Below are 23,174 nucleotides of genomic sequence, written 5' to 3'. Positions count from 1 at the left end.
GGTAGGGCGGGAAAGTGGAGTTGAGGTAGAAGGTCAACCATGACCTTATTGAATGGCGGAGCAGATTTGAAGGGCCAAATGGTCTACTCCTGCTCCTATTTCTTACGTTATGTTCTTAGCTGCTGGACTTTAGTCATTGCCTCAAGTACTAGGCTAGCCGTTCGCTTTGTTACACAACTTGTTTGGACTAGTCCTACAGACACAGGCCCCGAGCCTTCACGAGGCTCTCCAAATCCCCTGCCGTAACTTCGGCGGGCTATCATCTCCAAAGCAATGGTGTACACTAACCGTTCTCGGCCATTTCTCCAGGGGTTCCACTGCTCTCCCACTGGAGAATCCCCACCAAAATTCCAGGACTATAGACACAGTATTTATTCAGAAATAAGGAGGCATGAAGCAGTAAGGAAGCTACTGACTTTTGTTTGAATAAAGAAAAGAACTTGCATTTATATTTATACACCTTTCACAACCTCAGGATGTCCCAAAGCAATTCACAGCTGGTGCAGTCATTATATAATGTAGGAACCGCGCAGCCGAGTTGTGCACAGAAAGCTCCTAAAAACATCACTGAGATAGATGACCAAGTAATCTGGGTTTTTTTTAAGTGATGTTGATTGAGGGATAAATGTTGGCCCTGGACACTGGGGAGAACTCCCCTGCTCTTCTTTGAAATAGTGCCATGGGATCTTTTACGTCCACCTGAGAGGGCAGACGGGGCCTCGGTTTAACGTCTTATCTGCAAGACGGCACCTCCGACACACTGCACTGGAGTGTCAGCCTGGATTACTTGCTCAAGTCTCTTGGAGTGAGCTTTGAACCCGCAATCTTCAGACTCAGAGAGCAAAAGCGCTACCCACTGAGCCACAGCTATCATAAAGAAATATCATTACCTGGTCTCAGAAGTACTGAAAGCTAAGAAGAGCTACTCGGACCTGATGACTGAAATGGCTACACAAGGATTACCACCACCTAGACAGCTGCCAATTCGAGCTGGAGTCATAGGCCTAGAAATTGAGTGCCCTTAGCGCCGATTTTGCGGCGCTAGAGGGCCTAGCGCTGCAATTGGCGCCGGCGCCGAAATTGCCTGGGGCCCTTCCGCCGCGGTAGACCGGTAGCGCTGCGCCGGCACCGATGACGTCATCGGTGTGCGCAGCGTCCCGGTTGCCATGCCGACGGGCCCCAGTGCCGAAATTCAGTTGCGGCCGCCTCGCCCGTGGCAGCCGCAACTAAGACTCTGGCAACAGAGTCTTACAAGTCTTTGCGCCGGCGCATTAAAGGCCCCGCGGCGGCCGGCCGCTTTCCCGCCGGCCGCCTGGCCGCAGCTCCCTCCCCGGACTTCCCCCCCCCCCCCCCCCGGAACAGAAGCAAGCCCGGCACTTGTCCGAGGTGCCGGGCTCATTTTAAAAAAGATTTTCGCGGGCCGCGGCCGGGTGCAGGCAGCTCCTCCTTAAGGGAAGGAGGAGGCCTGCACTTCCCGAGCCTGCCGCACCGCATCGGGTGCCGCAGCGCCGGAATTGCGGCGCGAAACGGCAGTTAGCGCCGATTTACCGCCGCAAAGACCCTTCAGTAGCGCCGGCAGCCGTTTGGGCGCGGCCCTGCTGAATTTTTGGCGCGCGCAGGGGGACTTAGCGCCGGCACTAACTTCCGGCGCTAAAGCCCTGGCTAAGCCAAAACTCAATTTCTAGGCCATAGAGTCATAGAGTAATACAGCACGGATAGAGGCCCTTCGGCCCATCATGTCCGCGCCGGCCATCAAGCCCTGTCTAATCTAATCCCATATTCCAGCATTTGGCCCGTAGCCTTGTATGCTATGGCATTTCAAGTGCACATCCAAATGCTTCTTAAATGTTGTGAGGGTTTCTGCCTCCACAACCCTTTCAGGCAGTGAGTTCCAGACTCCAACCACCCTCTGGGTGAAAAAGTTCTTTCTCAAATCCCCTCTAAACCTCCCGCCCTTTACCTTGAATCTATGCCCCCTAGTTATTGACCCCTCTACTAAGGGAAAAAGCTCCTCAGCATCCATCCTATCTATGCCCCTCATAATTTTGTACACCTCAATCATGTCCCCCCTCAGCCTCCTCTGCTCCAAGGAAAACAAACCCAATCTGCCCAGTCTCTCTTCATAGCTGAAGCGCTCCAGCCCTGGTAACATCCTGGTGAACCTCCTCTGCACCCTCTCTAACGCGATCACATCCTTCCTGTAGTGTGGCGACCAGAACTGCACACAGTATTCCAGCTGTGGCCTAACCAGTGTTTTATATAGCTCCATCATAACCTCCTTGCTCTTATATTCAATGCCTCGGCTAATGAAGGCAAGTATCCCATATGCCTTTTTTACCACCTTATCCACCTGTTCCGCCGCCTTCAGGGATCTGTGTACTTGCACACCCAGATCCCTCTGACCCTCCGTCTTGCCTAGGGCCTTTCCATTCATTGTGTATTCCTTTGCCTTGTTAGTCCCCCCAAAGTGCATCACCTCGCACTTTTCCGGGTTAAATTCCATTTGTCACTGTTCCGCCCATCTGACCAACCCATCTATATCGTCCTGCAGACTGAGGCTACCCTCCTCGCTATTTACCACCCTACCAATTTTTGTATCATCCGCGAACTTACTGATCATACCCTTTACATTCATATCCAAGTCATTAATGTAGACCACAAACAGCAAGGGACCCAGCACCGATCCCTGTGGTACCCCACTGGCCACAGGCTTCCAGTCACAAAAACAACCTTCGACCATCACCCTCTGCCTTCTGCCACTAAGCCAGTTTTGTATCCAATGTACCAAGGCACCCTGGATTCCATGGGCTCTTACCTTCTTGACCAGTCTCCTGTGCGGGACTTTATTGAAGGCCTTACTGAAATCCATGTATACCACATCCACTGCGTTACCCTCATCCACACACCTAGTCACCCCCTCAAAAAATTCAATCAAATTAGTCAGACATGATCTTCCCTTGACAAAGCCATGTTGACTATCCCTGATTAATCCTTGCCTCTCCAAGTGGAGACAAATTTTGTCCCTCAGGATTTTTTCCAATAATTTTCCTACCACTGATGTTAGGCTCACTGGCCTGTAGTTCCCCGGTTTTTCCCTATTACCCTTCTTGAATAATGGTACTACATTAGCGGTTCTCCAGTCCTCTGGCACATCCCCTGTGGCCAGAGAGGTCCTGAATATATGTGTTAGAGCCCCCGCAATCTCCTCCTTTGCCTCACACAGCAGCCTGGGATACATTTCACCCGGGCCTGGGGATTTATCCATTTTTAGGCCAGCTAAAACCGCCAATACCTCCTCCCTCTCGATGTTAATATGTTCGAGCATATCACAGTCCCCCCGCCCTATTTCTATGTCTACATCGTCCTTCTCCATAGTGAAAACAGATGCAAAAAATTCATTTAGAACCCCTCCTACATCTTCCGGCTCCACACACAGATTGCCACTTTTGTCCCTAATGGGCCCTATTTTTTCCCTAGTTATCCTCTTACCCTTAATATACTTATAAAACATCTCGGATTTTCCTTTATTTTGCTCGCCAGTGTTATTTCATGGCCCCTCCTTGATCTCCTAATTTCTTTTTTAAGTATCCCCCTGCACTTTTTGTACTCCTCCAAGGCTTCCTCCGTCTTTAGCCTTTTGTATCTACCAAAAGCCCTCCTTTTTTTCCTAATCCATTCTCGTATATCCCCTGACATCCAAGGTTCCCTGTGGTTTTTGGAACCACCCTTGACCTTTACGGGAACATGTTGCCATTGTATGATCTCAATCTCCCTTCTGAAAGCCTCCCATTGCTCCGATGCGGATTTTCCTACAAGTAGCTGATCCCAGTCCATTTTGGCCAGATCCTGCCTTATCCTATTAAAATCGGCCTTCCCCCAATTTAGAACCTTTATTTCCGGCCCATCCCTGTCCTTTTCCATGACCACCTTAAATCTTACCATATTATGGTCACTATCACCAAAGTGCTCACCTACTAGCACTTTTTCCACTTGGCCGGCCACATTCCCTAGAATTAGGTCCAGTACCGCCCCCTCTCTTGTAGGACTTTCTACATGCTGGCTCAAAAAGCTCTCCTGGATGCACTTTAAGAATTCTACACCCTCTGAGCCTTTCACACTCTGACTATCCCAGTTAATATTGGGGAAGTTGAAATCCCCCATTATTATTACCCTATTATTTGCACATTTCTCTGAGATTTGCCTACATATCTGTTCCTCTATCTCCCCCTGACTGTTTGGAGGCCTATAGTACACTCCCAGCAAAGTGCTTGCCCCCTTTTTGTTTTTAAGCTCCACCCATATGGCCTCATTAGAGGACCCTGCTAATATATCATCCCTCCTTACTGCAGTAATTGACTCCTTAATTAATATTGCGACACCCCCTCCTCTTATACCTCCCCCTCTGTCTCGCCTGAAGATTCTGTACCCCGGAATATTGAGCTGCCAGTCTTGCCCTTCCCTCAACCATGTCTCCGTGATAGCAACAATATCATACTCCCATGTGTTTATCAACACCTTCAGTTCATCCACCTTATTTGCAAGACTCCTTGCATTAAAATAGATGCCATCCAGCCTTGCCCTTATATATTTGCCCTGTCTACCAAGCTGACTTGTTTTTTTCTCTATAATTGGCAGCACATCCCCCCCTATTTCAGCTCCCCTCTGTATCCCATCCCCCTGCCAAGTTAGTTTAAACCCCCCCCCCAACAGTGCTAGCAAACCTCCCCGCAAGGATATTTGTCCCGCTCTGGTTCAGGTGCAACCCGTCCGACTTGTACAAGTCCCACCTTTCCCAGAAGCAGGCCCAGTGATCCAGGAAAGTAAAACCCTCCCCCCTACACCAACTCTTTAGCCACGCATTCATCTGCTCTATCCTCCCATTCCTATACTTACTAGCACGTGGCACTGGGAGTAATCCAGAGATTACAACCTTTGAGGTCCTGCTCTTTAATCTGTTACCTAGCTCCCTAAATTCTTGATGCAGGACCTCATCCCTCTTTTTACCTATGTCGTTGGTACCAATGTGGACCACGACCACTGGCTGTTCACCCTCCCCCTCCAGAATGCCCTGCAGCCGCTCAGTGACATCCTTGACCCTGGCACCAGGGAGGCAACAAACCATCCTGGATTCACGTCTACGGCCACAGAAACGCCTATCTGTTCCCCTTACTATAGAATCCCCTACCACTATTGCTCTCCCACTCTTTTTCCCCCCTTCCTGGGCAGCAGGAGCACCCCCAGTGCCAGGAAGTTGGCTGCTGCTGCCTTCCCCTGGTGAGTCATCCCCCTCAACAGTATCCAAATGGAAACCCAGCTCAGAACTGAAAGACGTTTGGGCACTTCAAAAAAAGTGAATTGCCAATTACAGGTAATGATTTAAGGTAATTGGGAAACGAACCAGAGGCAAGAGGAGAATTTATTTTTTACACAGCGAATTGTGTTCTGGAACGCTCTGCCTGAAAGGGCGGTGGAAGCAGATTTAACAGTAACTTTCAAAAGGGAATTGGATAAATACTTGAAAGGGGATATATTTGCCGGGCTATGGGGGAGTGGGACTAATTGGAGAGCTCTTTCAAAGAGGCACGATGAGCCGAACAGCCTCCTTCTGTGCTGTATGATTCGAAGCCAGCAGAACGTATGAGGAAAGCTTTCAAGTCTCTGACCCTTTAAGAGCACACTTCATTACATAGCCTTAACCCCCAAACCCCCTCCGCCCCCACCCCTGCCCCCGCACCTCCTACCACCCCTCTTCATCTCACCCCATCAGTATATCCTATTCTTTCTCCATCATGTGCTTATCTAGTTTCCACATAAATGCATCTGTGCTAGTCACCTCAACCACTCCTTGTGGTAGCGAGTTCCACATTCTAATCACTCTCTATCAAACCTCTTCATCATTTTAAAGACCTCTCAGCCCTCTCTTTTCTGGAGTTAACACTGGAAAGTTCAATGCATGCAGTTTACTCCCAGTTTGTGCTGAATTAGCCAGGCTGGGACAGAGGGCTCTACAGTTAGCCTCAGTTTCAGTCGAAAGGTTAGCTGGGATACCTGGTCATTATCCAGTGACTGACACTGCATCCGTGTCGATGTTGGGTGAGGATTGAGATAAAGCTTCACAGCTGCTGCTATATTATCCCAATTGGCTATCTTCGTCTGTGAGTTGAGACAGTGAGTGCTGAGAGGCTATTTGGCTGTGGGCAGCATCACAGCAAACCTGATTTTTGTTTTTCTCATCTGACACTCACACATGCCCATTTTCCAGCAGGGCTCACCGGGTAGCAGTCAACCCTGGCTGGTTTACTCCTCACAAGCCCAAGGGGAGTTGCCGCCGATTGTGGCAGCCCGACTGATACTCCAGCTGAGATAAGATAACTCAGCATAGACCAGGGATCAAAAGATGGTGCCTTTCTGGTCTCCAGTACCTTCATAAACAGGACTGTCTGAGAAACTTGCCACCCACCACAGGCAGATAGGGGAATGAAACTGCTCGATCCTCTCCTCTACCGTCAGCACCAAGCTCACTCAAAGCATGCAGCTTCAGATCAGTACTGCACTCCCACCAACATGCTTGGATCTCCTCTTCTCGCAGCTTGCGCAGAGCGACTCCTAATGCACGCCAACTACCCCTCCCAATTCACATTGAGTAAAGGACATGGTTACATAGAAACATTGGAATTGCAAGGACACCCTCAAAGCCTCCTTGAAAAAGTGTAACATCCCCACCGACACCTGGGAATCCCTGGCCCAAGACCGCACAAAGTGGAGGAGAAGCATCCGGGAAGGCGCCGAACACCTCGAGTCTCTTCGCCGGGAGCAAGTGGAAGCCAAGCGCAAGGCGCGCACGTCAACCCAAGCACCCCACCCTCCCGCCCCTTCAACCACCGTCTGCCCCACCTGTGACATAGACTGTAGGTCCCGCACTGGACTCATCAGTCACCTGAGAACTCATTTTTAATGTGGAAGCAAGTCATCCCCGGGTCCGAGGGACTGCCTAAGTAGGGAAGCTAGGTGATAGAAAGACCAAGCTCCATCTAGTTCGCCTTCTGCCATCCTGGTAGTCGCACGATACAACAATAATGGAGTTGTTGACTAATCACAGCAATCAACCTCTACCAATGTGTCTACAACAGGTTGTGCCCTGGCCTTGAGTTGACCAAGAGCCATGCTTGAAACTGAGCGACGTCAGTTCAGTCAAATTATGGGCAATTTTGTGCCGTGAAATCACTTCCACTGAGAACTTGGCTGAGATGGCCACAAGTTAATCTATCTCTGGAGGTTCAACAGTCAGGCAGATGAGGCGTGTTGCCCCAGCTGTTTGGACCTGATTCAGACAAGATCTCCAAGGTGACAAATGATCAGGGGCAATGTGTGCCAAATCCTTATTAATCCCAGGTTGTTTTTTTAGGCAAAGCTATATCATTTGGTGGGACAGAGAGAGAGAAAGATAACTCAGTAATGCCAACCACACCGTCTCATAAATCCTGAGACAAAATCTTAAAAATCCTGAGATATTGGTAGAGAAATCATGAGTTGCTATTGTTCCCCGACCGACCCGACCCCTCGCTACACTCCAACAGTGGCTACACTTCAAAAAGTACTTCATTGGCTGTAAAGCGCTTTGGGATGGCCGGTGGTCCTGAAAGGCGCTATATAAATGCAAGTCTGTCTGTCTTTCTCACTGACCTTTGCTCCCGGACAGGAAGAGCATTCGGCCGTCACTAACCGATTACTGACAGAAGAGCACAAGAAACAGGCGCCTTGCGCTTCTCATCACAAAAAGTTGGTTTTTTTTTAAAAAATAAGGATTTCTGCAGGCGTGAGGTGCGGATCTAATCTCCCCAAAACAGTTACTCAGTCCTCGAGTTTACAAACGATCAATAATAATTACCGTGCAATGTATTTGTTGCTTGCTTCTGGAGCCTCTTGTTGTGGTGGTGGTGGTGACTGTCCTCTGGCCACGGTGGTATTGATGGTGTTGTGATATAAATGCGATGGTGCTGACATGTTAAAAGCAGCTCCGGAGGAAACGCACATGCAACCGATGCACGTTAATTAATGCATAGAATCTCTCAGTGCTGAGATAGCTGCCAATGAAATGCAATGGGCTCTCTCTCTCAGAGACCTGGCAGCTCCCCCCCCCTCTCTCCCACTCTCATTCCCACCTTCCCCAGCACTTTAATTCAGCCTTATCCTTTCTGCAAACTGTATCTTGTGATTTATTTTTCTACTTATTTTTAAAATCTTCTCTCCTTGTGTTTTTTTTTTGCAGTACGATTCTTTCCCGGTTATGGTATTATTGTTGGCTGTGCAATTTTTTTTTTTAATAAAGAGGCCGAACGGTCGGATCGCACAGGAGGAAGACTCACTTTGGGAAATGTACCCCCAGAAAGCTACTGCTGGGGTTTGATGCTGACCGAGGCTTTATTTCACTCCAAACTCGCGCGTCTCTCGCGCCATGAAATCGCAAGAGTTGGCAACACTGATAACTACTGAAAGTCAGGAGTGATTTGGGTCTAATGTGGTTACTTGACCCTGAAACCACAGGACAGGGAATAAACTTCGCAAGTTTCAGATCAGACTAGAGATCAGAACTTTTCAAAATAAACTCCTCCATCTCCTGTCGCCCTTGGACATAAAGAAAGACTTGCATTTATGTAGCGCCTTTCACAACCTCAGGACGTCCCAAAGCGCTTTACAGCCAATGAAGTACTTTTTTTTGGAGTGTAGTCACTGTTGTAATGTAGGAAACGCAGCAGTCAATTTGCGCACAGCAAGCTCCCACAAACAGCAACATGAATAATGACCAGATCATCTGTTTTGTTAGTGATGTTGATTGTGGGATAAATATTGACCAGGACACATAGGATAACTCCCCTGCTCTTCTTTGAAATAGTGCCATGGGATCTTTTATGTCCACCTGAGAGCCGACGGGGCCTCAGATTAACGTCTCATCCGAAAGACGGCACCTCTGACAGTGCGGCACTCCCTCAGCACTGCACTGGAGTGTCAGCCTGGATTTTTGTGCTCAAGTCTCTGGAGTGGGACTTGAACCCACAGCCTTCTGACTCAGAGGCGAGAGAGAGAGAGCGCTGCCCACTGAGCCACGGCTGACACCAATATTATTTTTTAATTTTCAATCTATTCCAATAATTTTTTTCCTTTGCATCTTCACACTCAAGTCTTTCCATCTCCCTCTCTCTGTTTGTTTACCTTCCATTCTTTCAGTCTCCCTCTTTTTCTCTCTCTGTACATCTTTCACACTGGCCAGTTTTGGCTCTATCTTTCTGTTTCCATCTTTCTATCTCTCTCATTCTATAAGTTACATCTTCCCTCTGTCTCCTCTCATCGCCATGTGTCTCCCACTATCTCAGTATATCAATTACACAATCTCTCTTTCTGTATCTCTCCTTTCTTATATGTCACACACTCTCACCTTTTCTTCCTACCCCTCCCATCGATTGCCTTTACGTATCTGGGGAGGGAGCAGGTTGACCAATGTCTCGACCGGGGGTCAGGTGGTGCCTCGAGCCAGATGGCCCTGTCCTGTTAGATCTAGAGCTATAGTGGCGAATGCTACGGATACGTCTGAAAGCTTCTCCCACCTGGCAGGGTAGAGCCAGCCATGGCTCAGTGGGCAACACTCTTACCTCGGAGTCGGAAGGTTGTGGGTTCAAGACTTGCTTCATGAGACTTGACCACAAAGTCTAGGCTGACACTCCCAGTGCAGTACTGAGGGAGTGCTGCACTGTCGGAGGTGCATCTTTCAGATGAAATGTTAAACCAAGACCCTGTCTGCAGGTGGATGTAAAAGATCCCACTGCACTATTTTGAAGAAGAGCAGGGGAGTTCTCCCTGGTGTCCTGGGCCAATATTTATCCCTCAACCAGCATCACTTAAAACAAATTATCTGGTTATGATCACAGTGCTGTTTGTGGGAGCTTGCTGTGCACAAATTGGCTGTCGCGTTTCCTACATTACGATAGTAACTACACCTCAAAAGTACTTCATTGGCTGTAAAGCGCTTTGGGACATCCTGAGATCATGAAAGGCGCTATATAAATGCAAGTCTTTCTTTTTCTTTCACGAGAGGGTGGGAGGGAGCTGCAAGCTCAGACTGGCAGAGAGTTGCAAGGCGAGGGCATTGAATAGGCTGGTGAAGGGTGGGGGAGGGGGGAGAAGAGAACTTGTTTTGAATTGTCAAAGATATATTTTAAATGCAGCAGGTTTATTGTTTTGCTTACTGTGACCCAGTAGTATAATTCATAAACCGCCTTGTTTTTTTTGCAAAGTGAAAGCAACTAGTCATAAATCTGCCCGTATTGCTGCCACATTAATCCCACTACAAATAGCTACTGTACAATGTGCCTGCTGACAGTGCCCAGCACGTCTTACTACACCAAAACACTGCAGTAGCACAAATAGCATCAATACCTCGGAAACCCCATCTGTTGCTAGCCCGTGCTCACTTTAATATCCCACTATAAAACCCACAGTGACACAACAAACAGGCTCCATACTGATCGTCCACTCATAGAAACATAGAAACATAGAAGATAGGAGCAGGAGTAGGCCATTCGGCCCTTCGAGCCTGCTCCGCCATTCAACGAGATCATGGCTGATCATCCAAACCCTAGCACCCGGTCCCTACACCGACAGCCACCCCACCCAAGCCCTATCCCCGTAACCCCACGTATTTAATCCCCCCTAACACTAAGGGTCAATTTTTATCATGGTCAATCAACCTAACCCGCACATCTTTGGACTCACTCACCTCACAGAAACATACTGACAAAATCCAGTTCAATGCTCACCCTTCCCCAACCTATTATTGTTGCTTTTGGACCTTCATTGTCTGCAGTGGCTCAATGGGTAGCACTCTCGCCTCTGACGTTAGAAGGTTGTGGGTTCAAGTCTCCACGCCACAGAACTTGAGCACAAAATATCCAGGCTGACGCTCCCGTGCAGTGCTGAGGGAGTGCTGCACTGTCAGAGGTGCCGTCTTTTGGATGGGATGTTAAACTGAGGCCCCGTCTGCTCTCAGGTGGGCATAAAAGATCCCACGGGCACTATTTTGAAGAAGAACAGAGGAGCTATCCCCGGTGTCCTGGCCAATATTTATCCCACAATCAACATCACTAAAACAGATTATCTGGTCACTATCACATTGCTGTTTGTGGGAGCTTGCTGTGCGCAAATTGGCTGCTGCGTTTCCTACATTACAACAGTGACTACACTTCAAAAAGTACTTCATTGGCTGTAAAGCGCTTTGGAATGTCGTGAAAGATGCTATGTAAATGCATCAAGAACCACAGTTCCTATGTTTTTCCCAACTTGTTGCTGATCAGCCACTTCCTTGTTTGAAACTATCTCAGGATGAAGAAAGAAAAGACAGACAGACAGACAACAGGCTTGCATTTCTTTAGCACCTTTCACGACCTCAGGACGTCCCAAAGCGCTTTGCAGCCAATGAAGTACTTTTTTGAAGTGTGATCACTGATGTAATGTAGGAAACGCAGCAGCCAATTTGCATACAGCAAGCTCCCACAAACAGCAATGAAATAAATGACCATATTTAGGTGTTGGTTGAGGACTAAATATTGACCAGACCACTGGGGAGAACCCCGCCCCCACCCCCCCGCCGCTCTTCAACATAGCGCCCTGAGATTTTTTACCCGAGAGGGCAGACGAGGCCTCGGTTTAACATCTCATCTGAAAGATGGCACCTCCGGCAGTGCAGCGCTCCCTCGGTGCTGCACTGGAGTGTCGGCCGAAATTATGTGCTCAAATATCTGGAGTTGCTATTTAAAATGAATTGTTTCTGTTTGCTTGTTTCCCTCGCAACACTTAAATGCCATCTTACTTAAGTCACTTTCACACTGGAAACTACATGTCGACTTCACTTAAAGTGAATATTTCAGTGCTACACAAAACAAGCGGGAGAGCTGCAGCCCTGACATCAGTGATGGCCGGGAGCAGTCAGCGAGCAACTCCACTGAATATCTTAGCAAAATACTGCAGATGCTGGAAATCCAAAATAACAACAGAAGACGCTGGAAAAACTCAGCAGGCCAGGCAACATCCGTGGAGAGAGAAACCGAGTCAACGTTTCGGGTCGAAACCCTTCGTCAGAACTGAGAAAAAAAAGGCAGGAAATTAAACAGATTAAAGGGCAGTTTGGGGGCTGGGAAATGGGGGAGGGGATGAAAGAAGAGACATTAAGAGATATTCAAGGTGAGACGAGATGGTAATAGGACAGGTAAAGAAACAGACAATGGCTCTAGATGAAGTGTGAAATGCGCTGGCAGAGTGAAAGACAGCTGCCATGTGGGAGAGAGGAAAGGAAAAGGCACAAACCAAAAGTGTGGATAAAAAATATAAAAATATAATAGAGGCCGAGGTTATGATCTGAAGTTATTGAACTCGATATTGAGTCCGGAAGGCTGTAAAGTGCCTAATCGGAAGACGAGGTGCTGTTCCTCGAGTTTACACTGAGCTTCCGTGGAACAATGCAAGAGGTCGCAGACAGTGAGGTCTGAGTGGGAATGGGGCGGTGAATTAAAATGACAAGTGACCAGAAGCTCGGGGTCACCCTTACGGACTGAACACCTCCGTTCAGTCACCTGTCGCTTTAATTCTCCGCCCCATTCCCACTCGGACCTCACCGACCTCGGCCTCTTGCATTGTTCCACGGAAGCTCAGCGTAAACTCGAGGAACAGCACCTCATCTTCCGATTAGGCACTTTACAGCCTTCCGGACTCAATATCGAGTTCAACAACTTCAGATCATAACCTCGGCCCCCATTATATTTTTATATTTTTTATCCACACTTTTGGTTTGTGCCTTTTCCTTTTCTCTCTCCCACAGGGCAGCGGTCGCTCACTCTGCCAGCACATTTCACACTTCATCTCGAGCCATTGTTTCTTTACCTGTCCTATTACCATCTCGTCTCACCTTGAATATCTCTTACTCATCCCCTCCCCCATTTCCCAGCCCCCAAACTGCCTTTTAATCGGTTTCATTTCCTGCCTTTTTTTCTCAGTCCTGACGAAGGGTTTCGACCTGAAACGTTGACTCTGTTTCTCTCTCCACGGATGTTGCCTGGCCTGCTGAGTTTGTCCAGCGTCTTCTGTTGTTATTCCACTGAATATCTTGTAGATTGCCACACGGGAGATTCCCGGATAGCTACTGGGAGATGTCAGGGCTGGGAAAAATCTAGTAAGGTCACCTGATGGCGAACATACCTCCATCGTCCTTACTTATTTATATTCTTATAAAAGGGTGAAAGGAAAGAGCAGGAACAAGCACATTCCCATATAAATGTCTCCCTTACAGTCCCATTAATAACAAATTTTTACATATATTTATGTTACTAAAATGATTTTCTAACAGGCTATTTCATTTGGTGTTCGCATGCTGATGAAGACTCGGAAATTACCACGAGCGATGTAACCGTGTGAGCACCTCACGCACTTCGAGCAAAATCCTCTCTCTGCTGTTCCTGAAGCCGTTAGTTAATCTGTTGATTTGAAATTAGTTAATCCCTCAGTGAAAATAGCGGAGGGAGGAATTTGACACGAGTGCATCGAGTAATAACATTGCTCCAGGAAAGTTCTGGGTGTTTGACTCGTTAACAACGACTGGCATTTATTTAGCGCCTTTAACGCCCCCAGGGGCTTCGCGGGAGGCTGCTCGGACACAAGGCTCGGACACAGTGACTGAAATTCTCCACTCAGCTCTGTGGACACACAATGGTCCCCGGACTCCGACTCCAGCCTTGCTGAGTTAGCTGTCCCCAGCTGGACCGGCAATGTGGACACGGCAACTGGTTCTAGCTCAGCGCCCCAGTGGTTGAGGCAAATCAGCCGGCGTTCCTGCTCCCTGACCGCCAGCCTGTCCCTGGGCTCCGCTGTGAGGGCCTCCACAGTCCAATATCCAGCCGGCACGCGTGTGTTATAAAGGCCACGATGTTATAACTATCGGCGCCAGTTCGCCTCTTTGTGTTAATTCTGATGGTGCATCTGAAGCTCTATTATGCAGCAGACCCCGAACAAGCCAGCTAGCTCCCTCTGAAATGGGAGCCCAGGACCGCAGCGATCTGCGTGGCTGGACCAGAGCCAGGCCAGGGATAAAAGCTGCTACGGTAATGACAGTGGACGGTGCTGCCAGTGACTGATCAATGCCAAGTGCCCGGCGGTGTCCAATCCAGCACCAATAAAATAAATTATATTCATTAACTGATGGTAGCAATGCTGGTAGAAGTTACAGATAGAACCATCGGACAGGCAGACATACCGATGTTGAGTAATTGATGGACAGAGAGACAGATAAAAGGCAGTAAGGATATTCCATAAATCACTGTACTTGACATCAGTGCCTCTGTTTGTCTGTATCTTCCACGCTGGCTCTGTGCCTCCCCTTCTGCCTGTGGGCATTGTGTCCTGACAAAACACACCGACTCACAGACCCCCGGACCACGGCCCAGGCAGCTCAGTGGGCAGCACTCTCGCCTCGGAGTCAGAAGGTTGTGGGTTTGAGCACAAAAATCTAGGCTGACGCTCCAGTGCAGTGCTGAGGGAGCGCGGCACTGTCGGAGGTGCCGTTTTTCGGATGCCTCGTTAAACCGAGGCCCCGTCTGTCCTCAACGGTGGCACCATTGGCAAGAAGAGCTGGGGAGTTATCCCTGGTGTCCTAGCCAACACTTATCCCTCAACCAACAAGACTAAAACAGATTAATGGGTTATTGTCACCGTGCTGTTTGTGGGAGCTTGCTGTGCTCAAATTGGCGGCTGCATTTCCTACATTTACAACAGTGACTACATAGAAACACTTCAAAAGTACAACGTCAAAGCGCTTTGGGATATTCTAAGGCGGTGAAAGGCGCTATATAAATGCAAGTCTTTCTTTCTATCAGGATCCTGGTAGACACACACACACACCGGGAGCACTTAAAGTCAGACACCGACTTTGGCACTCAGCGATCGAGAATACTGGAGTATTGACCTTAAACAAAGAGGGTGCGGGAAAAACTTACCCCATTCAGACTGCAGTCTAGCCCGGGTCTGGGAGAGGGAGAATTCCAGATCACTGGAACCTGTCGCTAAAAAAAAGTACTTCTTCCTTTTCGGCCAGCTTTTAAACTGCTCTCAGTCACTGCGCGATGGCAGCAAAAGCTTATCAGACACGGCGTGGGTCCTGACTGCCCCCCCCCCCCCGTCAGCTTCCCACCTACACTCCCAACATCGTCCTGATATCTTCAAACAAGAAAACAGCTGTAGACAAACAGAGAAAAGGAAACAAGACCCTCGACTTTAATCGGAGGATTACAGCACCTAACATCAGCAGTCCAACTGGCGTATCTTGGGGGAAAGCAGCCGCAAGCAGTGACTGTGCGGGTTATAAATGTGGGTGTGGGTGGGTGTGGAATGGGGAGACGCTTTAAATGGCAGGGAGAGTCGGGCTGTCTGCTTATGTGTGGTTTGGAAATACTAGCACTGAGAATTCAACTGGCCGCGCGGAAAGAACTCGCATTTATATCTCAGAACTTCCCCAAGCCTTTCACAGCCAATGGACCCGTTTAGTTCCCGTGCAAACCCGGATTGTGTGCCCAGTACAGCCGAGTTCACACCGTGGAAACCGCACTCTCGCCGTGACCTGACCCACTTTGCGTTTTATCTGCGGTAGGTAAGCTAAGGAAAGCCAACTCCGTTTCCAATCTAACGCTATGTTACGTATTAAAACCACACAGCAGTTTTGGATGAGCAGGTAAGTTCTCCCCGGTGTCCTGGGGCCAATACTTATCCCTCAACCAGCATCACTAAAAAAAAGTCATTGTCGCATTGCTGTTTGTGGGAGCTTGCTGTGCGCAAATTGGCTGCCGCGTTTCCCACATTACAACAGTGACTACACTTCAAAAAGTACTTCATTGGCTGTAAAGCGCTTTGGGGACGTCCTGAGGTCGTGAAAGGTGCTATAGAAATGCAAGTCTTTCTTTCCTTTCTGGATGAGTTGTCACTCCTGCAGTAGATTAGAAATCGCACCGGTTTTATGGGAATGGAGTAGCTGATCATTTCAGACAAAAGTCAAAAAAACAAACGGAGTAAATTGCTCTTAAAGCGAGGGTGACCCTGGGTGATGGAGCGATAAAGGACGGGCCAGGGAGGAGGCCGGCCAGTTGGTCGAGCCAAACTTCGGTTAGTTTCAAGTGAAACTAATGCGAGTGCTGGGGAAATTCAATCTAAACCTAGGCAACAGAAAGAGCCGGGAATATTGCGGGAAGGAATCGGGCCATCAACTGTATCATGGGGGGGGGGGGGGGGCGGTCGGGGATTGAAATCCACAGAGTCCACCCCCTTCCCCTAAAAAAGAGTTTCAATTCTCTGTGATAGCAAAATACTGCAGATGCTGGAAATCCGAAATAATAACAGAAAATGCTGGAAAAACTCAGCAGGTCAGGCAACATCCGTGGAGAGAAATTTGAGTTGACGTTTCGGGTCGAAACCCTTTTTCAAAGCTGGAAAGGAAATAAAATAGATCGATTTCAATTCTCTGCAGTTCAGTTTAAACCCAGTCATGTTTGAGCCCAGGGGCCAGAACCGTGGCTTATTTGTAAATTGTGTGAAATTGCCAATTATCTGTCGGCCAGAATGCGGTAAAGTGAATGAGACTGAAATGGGTTTTCAAACCTGTTGTGTTAAACAGAATATTACCCCCTCCCTTGGTGAGATTCCCTCACCCCTCACCCAGAGAGCAGCGAGCCACCTGGGCTGCCTCTGAGAATTCACACTGCCACTTTCTGCCTTCGTGCGCACTCAAGACTTTGTAGAGAAGCAAAGCTGGGACTCTAAATATAAAACTGGCAGTGTGCACCCTGGGGGTCAAGCTATTAATCAATTGTAAAGAGCTTTACTCCCTGTTTATCGACAGCACACAGAACATTTCAAATGGATCTTCACAAAATCCACCACAGCACACCGCCATCATTCTTGCCAGGTGGATTTCACAAGTTCAATCTGACCCAGACACTAACAGAAATTGATTGCAGTTCCTTGCAATGGCTTGTGTAAAAAGAAACACTTGTACTTAAAGAATGATAGCAAAACACCTCCGTTCAGTCCGTAAGGGTGACCCCGAGCTTCCGGTCGCCTGTCATTTTAATTCACCGCTCCATTCCCACTCGGACCACACCGTCCTTGGCCTCTTGTATTGTTCCACGGAAGCTCAACGTAAACTCGAGGAACAGCACCTCATCTTCCGATTAGGCACTCTGCAGCCTTCCGGTCTCAATATCGAGTTCAACAATTTCAGATCATAAGCTCGGCCCCCATTTCATTTTCTCTTGTAATTGTTCCACTCATTCCCCCCCCCCACCCTTTCCTTTTGTTTCTCTCTCACACCTGGCAGCTATCTTTTGCCCTGCCAGTACACTTTACACCTAATCCCAGCCTATTACCATCTCGTCTAGCTTCTAATCTCTTTTACTTCTTTTGTTTCTTTTATTCTTTTGTCCGATCGCAGCCCTGCCTCCGATCTAGTTTCTTTTCTTTCCAGTTTTGAAGAAGGGTCCAACCCGAAACGTCAACTCAAATTTCTCTCCACGGATGTTGTGTTTTTCCAGCATTTTCTGTTGTTATTTTGTACTTAAAGAATGTTTTTCACACCACAAGACGTCCCAAAGCAGATAATCTGCTTTAAAAAAAAATAAAGTGTTGTTGGTTGAAGGATAAATATCAGCTAAGACACCAGGGAGAACTCTCTTCTATCAAATAGCGCCATGGGATTTGTCCACCTGAGAGGGCAGCGCTTTGGTTGAACATCTCATCTGAAAGACGGCACCTCCGACAGTGCAGCACTCCCTCAGCACTGCACTGGGAACGTCAGCCTGGATTCTGTGCTCAAGTCTCTGGAGTGGGACTTGAACCCCCAACCCGCTAACCCAGAGGCGAAGAGTGCTACCCACTGAGCCTCAGCTGACACATGCAGACAGGAGAGATGTTGTGAGCACTGAGATGGAACTTGGCCACTGAGGGATTCTGGCAACTTGCACTGCCCGCCTGTCCCCCCACTTTGCTGGAGTGGGTGCCCTGTTAATCCCAGTGCATCACCCCCACTGCACCCCGCCCCTGGGACACCACTGCCACTGCACCCCGCCCCTGGGACACCCCCCCCCCACTGCACCCCACCCTGGGACACCCACCCCCCACTGCACCCCGCCCCTGGGACACCACCGCCACTGCACCCCGCCCCTGGGACACCCACCCCCCACTGCACCCCAACCCTGGGACACCACCCCCACTGCACCCGACCCCTGGGACACCACCCCCACTGCACCCCACCCCGGGACACCACCCCCACTGCACCCCGCCCCTGAGACACCACCCCCACTGCACCCCGCCCCTGGGACACCACCCCCACTGCACCCCGCCCCTGGGACACCACCCCCACTGCACCCCACCCCTGGGACACCACCCACACTGCACCCCGCCCCTGGGACACCACCCCCACTGCACCCCACCCCTGAGACACCACCCCCACTGCACCCCGCCCCTGGGACACCACCCCCACTGCACCCCGCCCCGGGACACCACCCCCACTGCACCCCGCCCCTGAGACACCACCCCCACTGCACCCCGCCCCTGGGACACCACCCCCACTGCACCCCACCCCTGGGACACCCACCCCCCACTGCACCCCAACCCTGGGACACCACCCCCACTGCACCCGACCCCTGGGACACCACCCCCACTGCACCCCACCCCGGGACACCACCCCCACTGCACCCCGCCCCTGAGACACCACCCCCACTGCACCCCGCCCCTGGGACACCACCCCCACTGCACCACGCCCCTGGGACACCACCCCCACTGCACCCCGCCCCTGGGACACCCACCCCCCACTGCACCCCAACCCTGGGACACCACCCCCACTGCACCCGACCCCTGGGACACCACCCCCACTGCACCCCACCCCGGGACACCACCCCCACTGCACCCCGCCCCTGAGACACCACCCCCACTGCACCCCGCCCCTGGGACACCACCCCCACTGCACCCCACCCCTGGGACACCACCCCCACTGCACCCCACCCCTGGGACACCACCCACACTGCACCCTGCCCCTGGGACACCACCCCCACTGCACCCCACCCCTGGGACACCACCCCCACTGCACCCCGCCCCTGGGACACCACCCACACTGCACCCCGCCCCTGGGACACCACCCCCACTGCACCCCGCCCCTGGGACACCACCCCCACTGCACCCCACCCCTGGGACACCACCCCCACTGCACCCCGCCCCTGGGACACCACCCCCACTGCACCCCACCCCGGGACACCACCCCCACTGCACCCCGCCCCTGAGACACCACCCCCACTGCACCCCGCCACTGGGACACCACCCCCACTGCACCCCGCCCCTGGGACACCACCCCCACTGCACCCCACCCCTGGGACACCACCCCCACTGCACCCCGCCCCTGGGACACCACCCCCACTGCACCCCGCCCCTGGGACACCACCCCCACTGCACCCCACCCCGGGACACCACCCCCACTGCACCCCGCCCCTGAGACACCACCCCCACTGCAACCCGCCACTGGGACACCACCCCCACTGCACCCCGCCCCTGGGACACCACCCCCACTGCACCCCACCCCTGGGACACCACCCACACTGCACCCCGCCCCTGGGACACCACCCCCACTGCACCCCACCCCTGGGACACCACCCCCACTGCACCCCACCCCGGGACACCACCCCCACTGCACCCCGCCCCTGGGACACCACCCACACTGCACCCCGCCCCTGGGACACCACCCCCACTGCACCCCACCCCTGGGACACCACCCCCACTGCACCCCGCCCCTGGGACACCACCCACACTGCACCCCGCCCCTGGGACACCACCCCCACTGCACCCCGCCCCTGGGACACCACCCCCACTGCACCCCGCCCTGGGGCGCCACCCCCACTGCCACCCCCACTGCACCCCACCCCTGGGACACCACCCCACTGCACGCCGCCCCTGGGACACCACCGCCACTGCACCCCACCCCTGGGACACCACCACCAATGGACTACTGTGCCTTCAGCTCTAACCCTGGCGATCGTGGGAGGACTTCCAGGAAACACTACCCACGGTTTACTATAATATTCAATGCGAGAGTGGGGCAGTCAGTGGCCTGAACTTTTGAATATGCAGCCAATCCCCTGTTTATCACAAAGTTATAACAACTTGCATTGATATATATAACACCTATAACTTAGTAAAAAAAGTCCCAAGGCGCTTATTGAAACGACCCGACCACTTGGGAGCAACGGTGAGATGTTAGTACAAGAGGAGGTGTCAATCTCTCATCCCACTCCCCTGGTCATTCCCCTCTCCCCTGGTCATTCCTCTCTCCCCTGGTCATTCCCCTCTCCCCTGGTCATTCCTCTCCCCCTGGTCATTCCCCTCTCCCCCGGTCATTCCTCTCTCCCCTGGTCATTCCCCTCTTTCCTCTCTCCCCTGGTCATTCCTCTCTCCCCTGGTCATTCCCCTCTCCCCTGGTCATTCCTCTCTCCCCTGGTCATTCCCCTCTCCCCTGGTCATTCCCCACTCCCCTGGTCATTCCCCTCTCCCCTGGTCATTCCCCTCTCCCCTGGTCATTCCCCTCTCCCCTGGTCATTCCCCTCTCCCCTGGTCATTCCCCACTCCCCTGGTCATTCCTCTCTCCCCTGGTCATTCCCCACTCCCCTGGTCATTCCCCTCTCCCCTGGTCATTCCCCACTCCCCTGGTCATTCCTCTCTCCCCTGGTCATTCCCCACTCCCGTGGTCATTCCCCACTCCTCTGGTCATTCCCCTCTCCCCTGGTCATTCCCCACTCCCCTGGTCATTCCTCTCTCCCCTGGTCATTCCCCTCTCCCCTGGTCATTCCCCACTCCCGTGGTCATTCCCCTCTCCCCTGGTCATTCCCCACTCCCCTGGTCATTCCCCACTCCCCTGGTCATTCCCCACTCCCCTGGTCATTCCCCTCTCCCCTGGTCATTCCCCACTCCCCTGGTCATTCCTCTCTCCCCTGGTCATTCCCCACTCCCCTGGTCATTCCCCACTCCCCTGGTCATTCCTCTCTCCCCTGGTCATTCCCCATTCCCCTGGTCATTCCTCTCTCCCCTGGTCATTCCCCTCTCCCCTGGTCATTCCCCACTCCCCTGGTCATTCCCCTCTCCCCTGGTCTCTCCCCACTCCCCTCGTCAGTCCCCTCTCCCCTGGCCATTCCCCTCTCCCCTGGTCATTCCCCACTCCCCTGGTCATTCCTCTCTCCCCTGGTCATTCCCCACTCCCCTGGTCATTCCCCACTCCCCTGGTCATTCCCCTCTCCCCTGGTCATTCCCCACTCCCCCTGGTCATTCCTCTCTCCCCTGGTCATTCCCCTCTCCCCTGGTCATTCCCCACTCCCCTGGTCATTCCCCTCTCCCCTGGTCATTCCCCACTCCCCTGGTCATTCCCCACTCCCCTGGTCATTCCCCTCTCCCCTGGTCTCTCCCCACTCCCCTCGTCATTCCCCTCTCCCCTGGCCATTCCCCTCTCCCCTGGTCATTCCCCACTCCCCTGGTCATTCCTCTCTCCCCTGGTCATTCCCCACTCCCCTGGTCATTCCCCACTCCCCTGGTCATTCCTCTCTCCCCTGGTCATTCCCCATTCCCCTGGTCATTCCTCTCTCCCCTGGTCATTCCTCTCTCCCCTGGTCATTCCCCTCTCCCCTGGTCATTCCTCTCTCCCCTGGTCATTCCTCTCTTCCCTGGTCATTCCCCACTCCCCTGGTCATTCCCCTCTCCCCTGGTCTCTCCCCACTCCCCTGGTCAGTCCCCTCTCCCCTGGCCATTCCCCTCTCCCCTGGTCATTCCCCACTCCCCTGGTCATTCCTCTCTCCCCTGGTCATTCCCCACTCCCCTGGTCATTCCCCACTCCCCTGGTCATTCCCCTCTCCCCTGGTCATTCCCCACTCCCCCTGGTCATTCCCCACTCCCCTGGTCATTCCCCACTCCCCTGGTCATTCCCCTCTCCCCTGGTCATTCCCCTCTCCCCTGGTCATTCCCCTCTCCCCTGGTCATTCCCCTCTCCCCTGGTCATTCCCCACTCCCCCTGGTCATTCCTCTCTCCCCTGGTCATTCCCCACTCCCGTGGTCATTCCCCACTCCCCTGGTCATTCCCCTCTCCCCTGGTCTCTCCCCACTCCCCTGGTCATTCCCCACTCCCCTGGTCATTCCCCACTCCCCTGGTCATTCCCCTCTCCCCTGGTCATTCCCCACTCCCCCTGGTCATTCCTCTCTCCCCTGGTCATTCCCCTCTCCCCTGGTCATTCCCCACTCCCCTGGTCATTCCCCTCTCCCCTGGTCATTCCCCTCTCCCCTGGTCATTCCCCTCTCCCCTGGTCATTCCTCTCTCCCCTGGTCATTCCCCACTCCCCTGGTCATTCCCCACTCCCCCTGGTCATTCCTCTCTCCCCTGGTCATTCCCCTCTCCCCTGGTCATTCCTCTCTCCCCTGGTCGTTCCCCACTCCCCTGGTCGTTCCCCTCTCCCCTGGTCATTCCCCTCTCCCCTGGTCATTCCCCTCTCCCCTGGTCTCTCCCCTCTCCCCTGGTCTCTCCCCTCTCCCCTCTCCCCTGGTCTCTCCCCTCTCCCCTGGTCTCTCCCCTCTCCCCTGGTCTCTCCCCTCTCCCCTGGTCTCTCCCCTCTCCCCTGGTCTCTCCCCTCTCCCCTGGTCATTCCCCTTTACCCTTACTGGATGCTGGTCCGGGATACCATCTCCGGCATCGAAAAACCGAGTATCAAACCGCCTCGATACCAAATGACGCTGTTTGGGGAATTCTGAAGAGCCCGGTGGAAGAGCAATGGAGTAAAGCCAGCCGAGGGACAAGCAGAGTGAGTGGGCGAGACTCCACTCCCCGCGGCAGGTCCGCTCAGACCCACACGGGCTCCATCCAGACTCCACACCAAACCTCTGCCTTGTACTCAAGAACTTCTCGCCAAGTCTCCGGGGCGGCCGCGTCCCCAACTAGCGCGGATTTCCAGCCACTTTTCCTCCGGTCAGCCCCGCTGTATGCTGCAGTGATTTGTCAACATTTCTTAATATCATTCATTTTAATCCTGCTCTATTCATTCTTTCTCTGGCTCTCGGACTGAGGAAACCCT

General features: G+C 52.2%; 1 protein-coding gene across 2 annotated transcripts in view; it reads right to left on the bottom strand.

Annotated features, from left to right (window-relative positions):
* Positions 1 to 23,174, bottom strand: part of gcgra (glucagon receptor a) — a 120,583-nt gene that overhangs the window by 94,702 nt on the left and 2,707 nt on the right. The gene's annotated exons all lie outside the window — the stretch shown is intronic.

Source organism: Somniosus microcephalus, chromosome 21, assembly GCF_052327205.1.
Source record: "Somniosus microcephalus isolate GS21.2 chromosome 21, FLI_Smic_1.0, whole genome shotgun sequence".
NCBI lineage: Eukaryota > Metazoa > Chordata > Chondrichthyes > Squaliformes > Somniosidae > Somniosus > Somniosus microcephalus.
The sequence above is the reverse complement of the archived record's forward strand: the minus strand, read 5'-3'. Positions and strand labels throughout refer to the sequence as shown.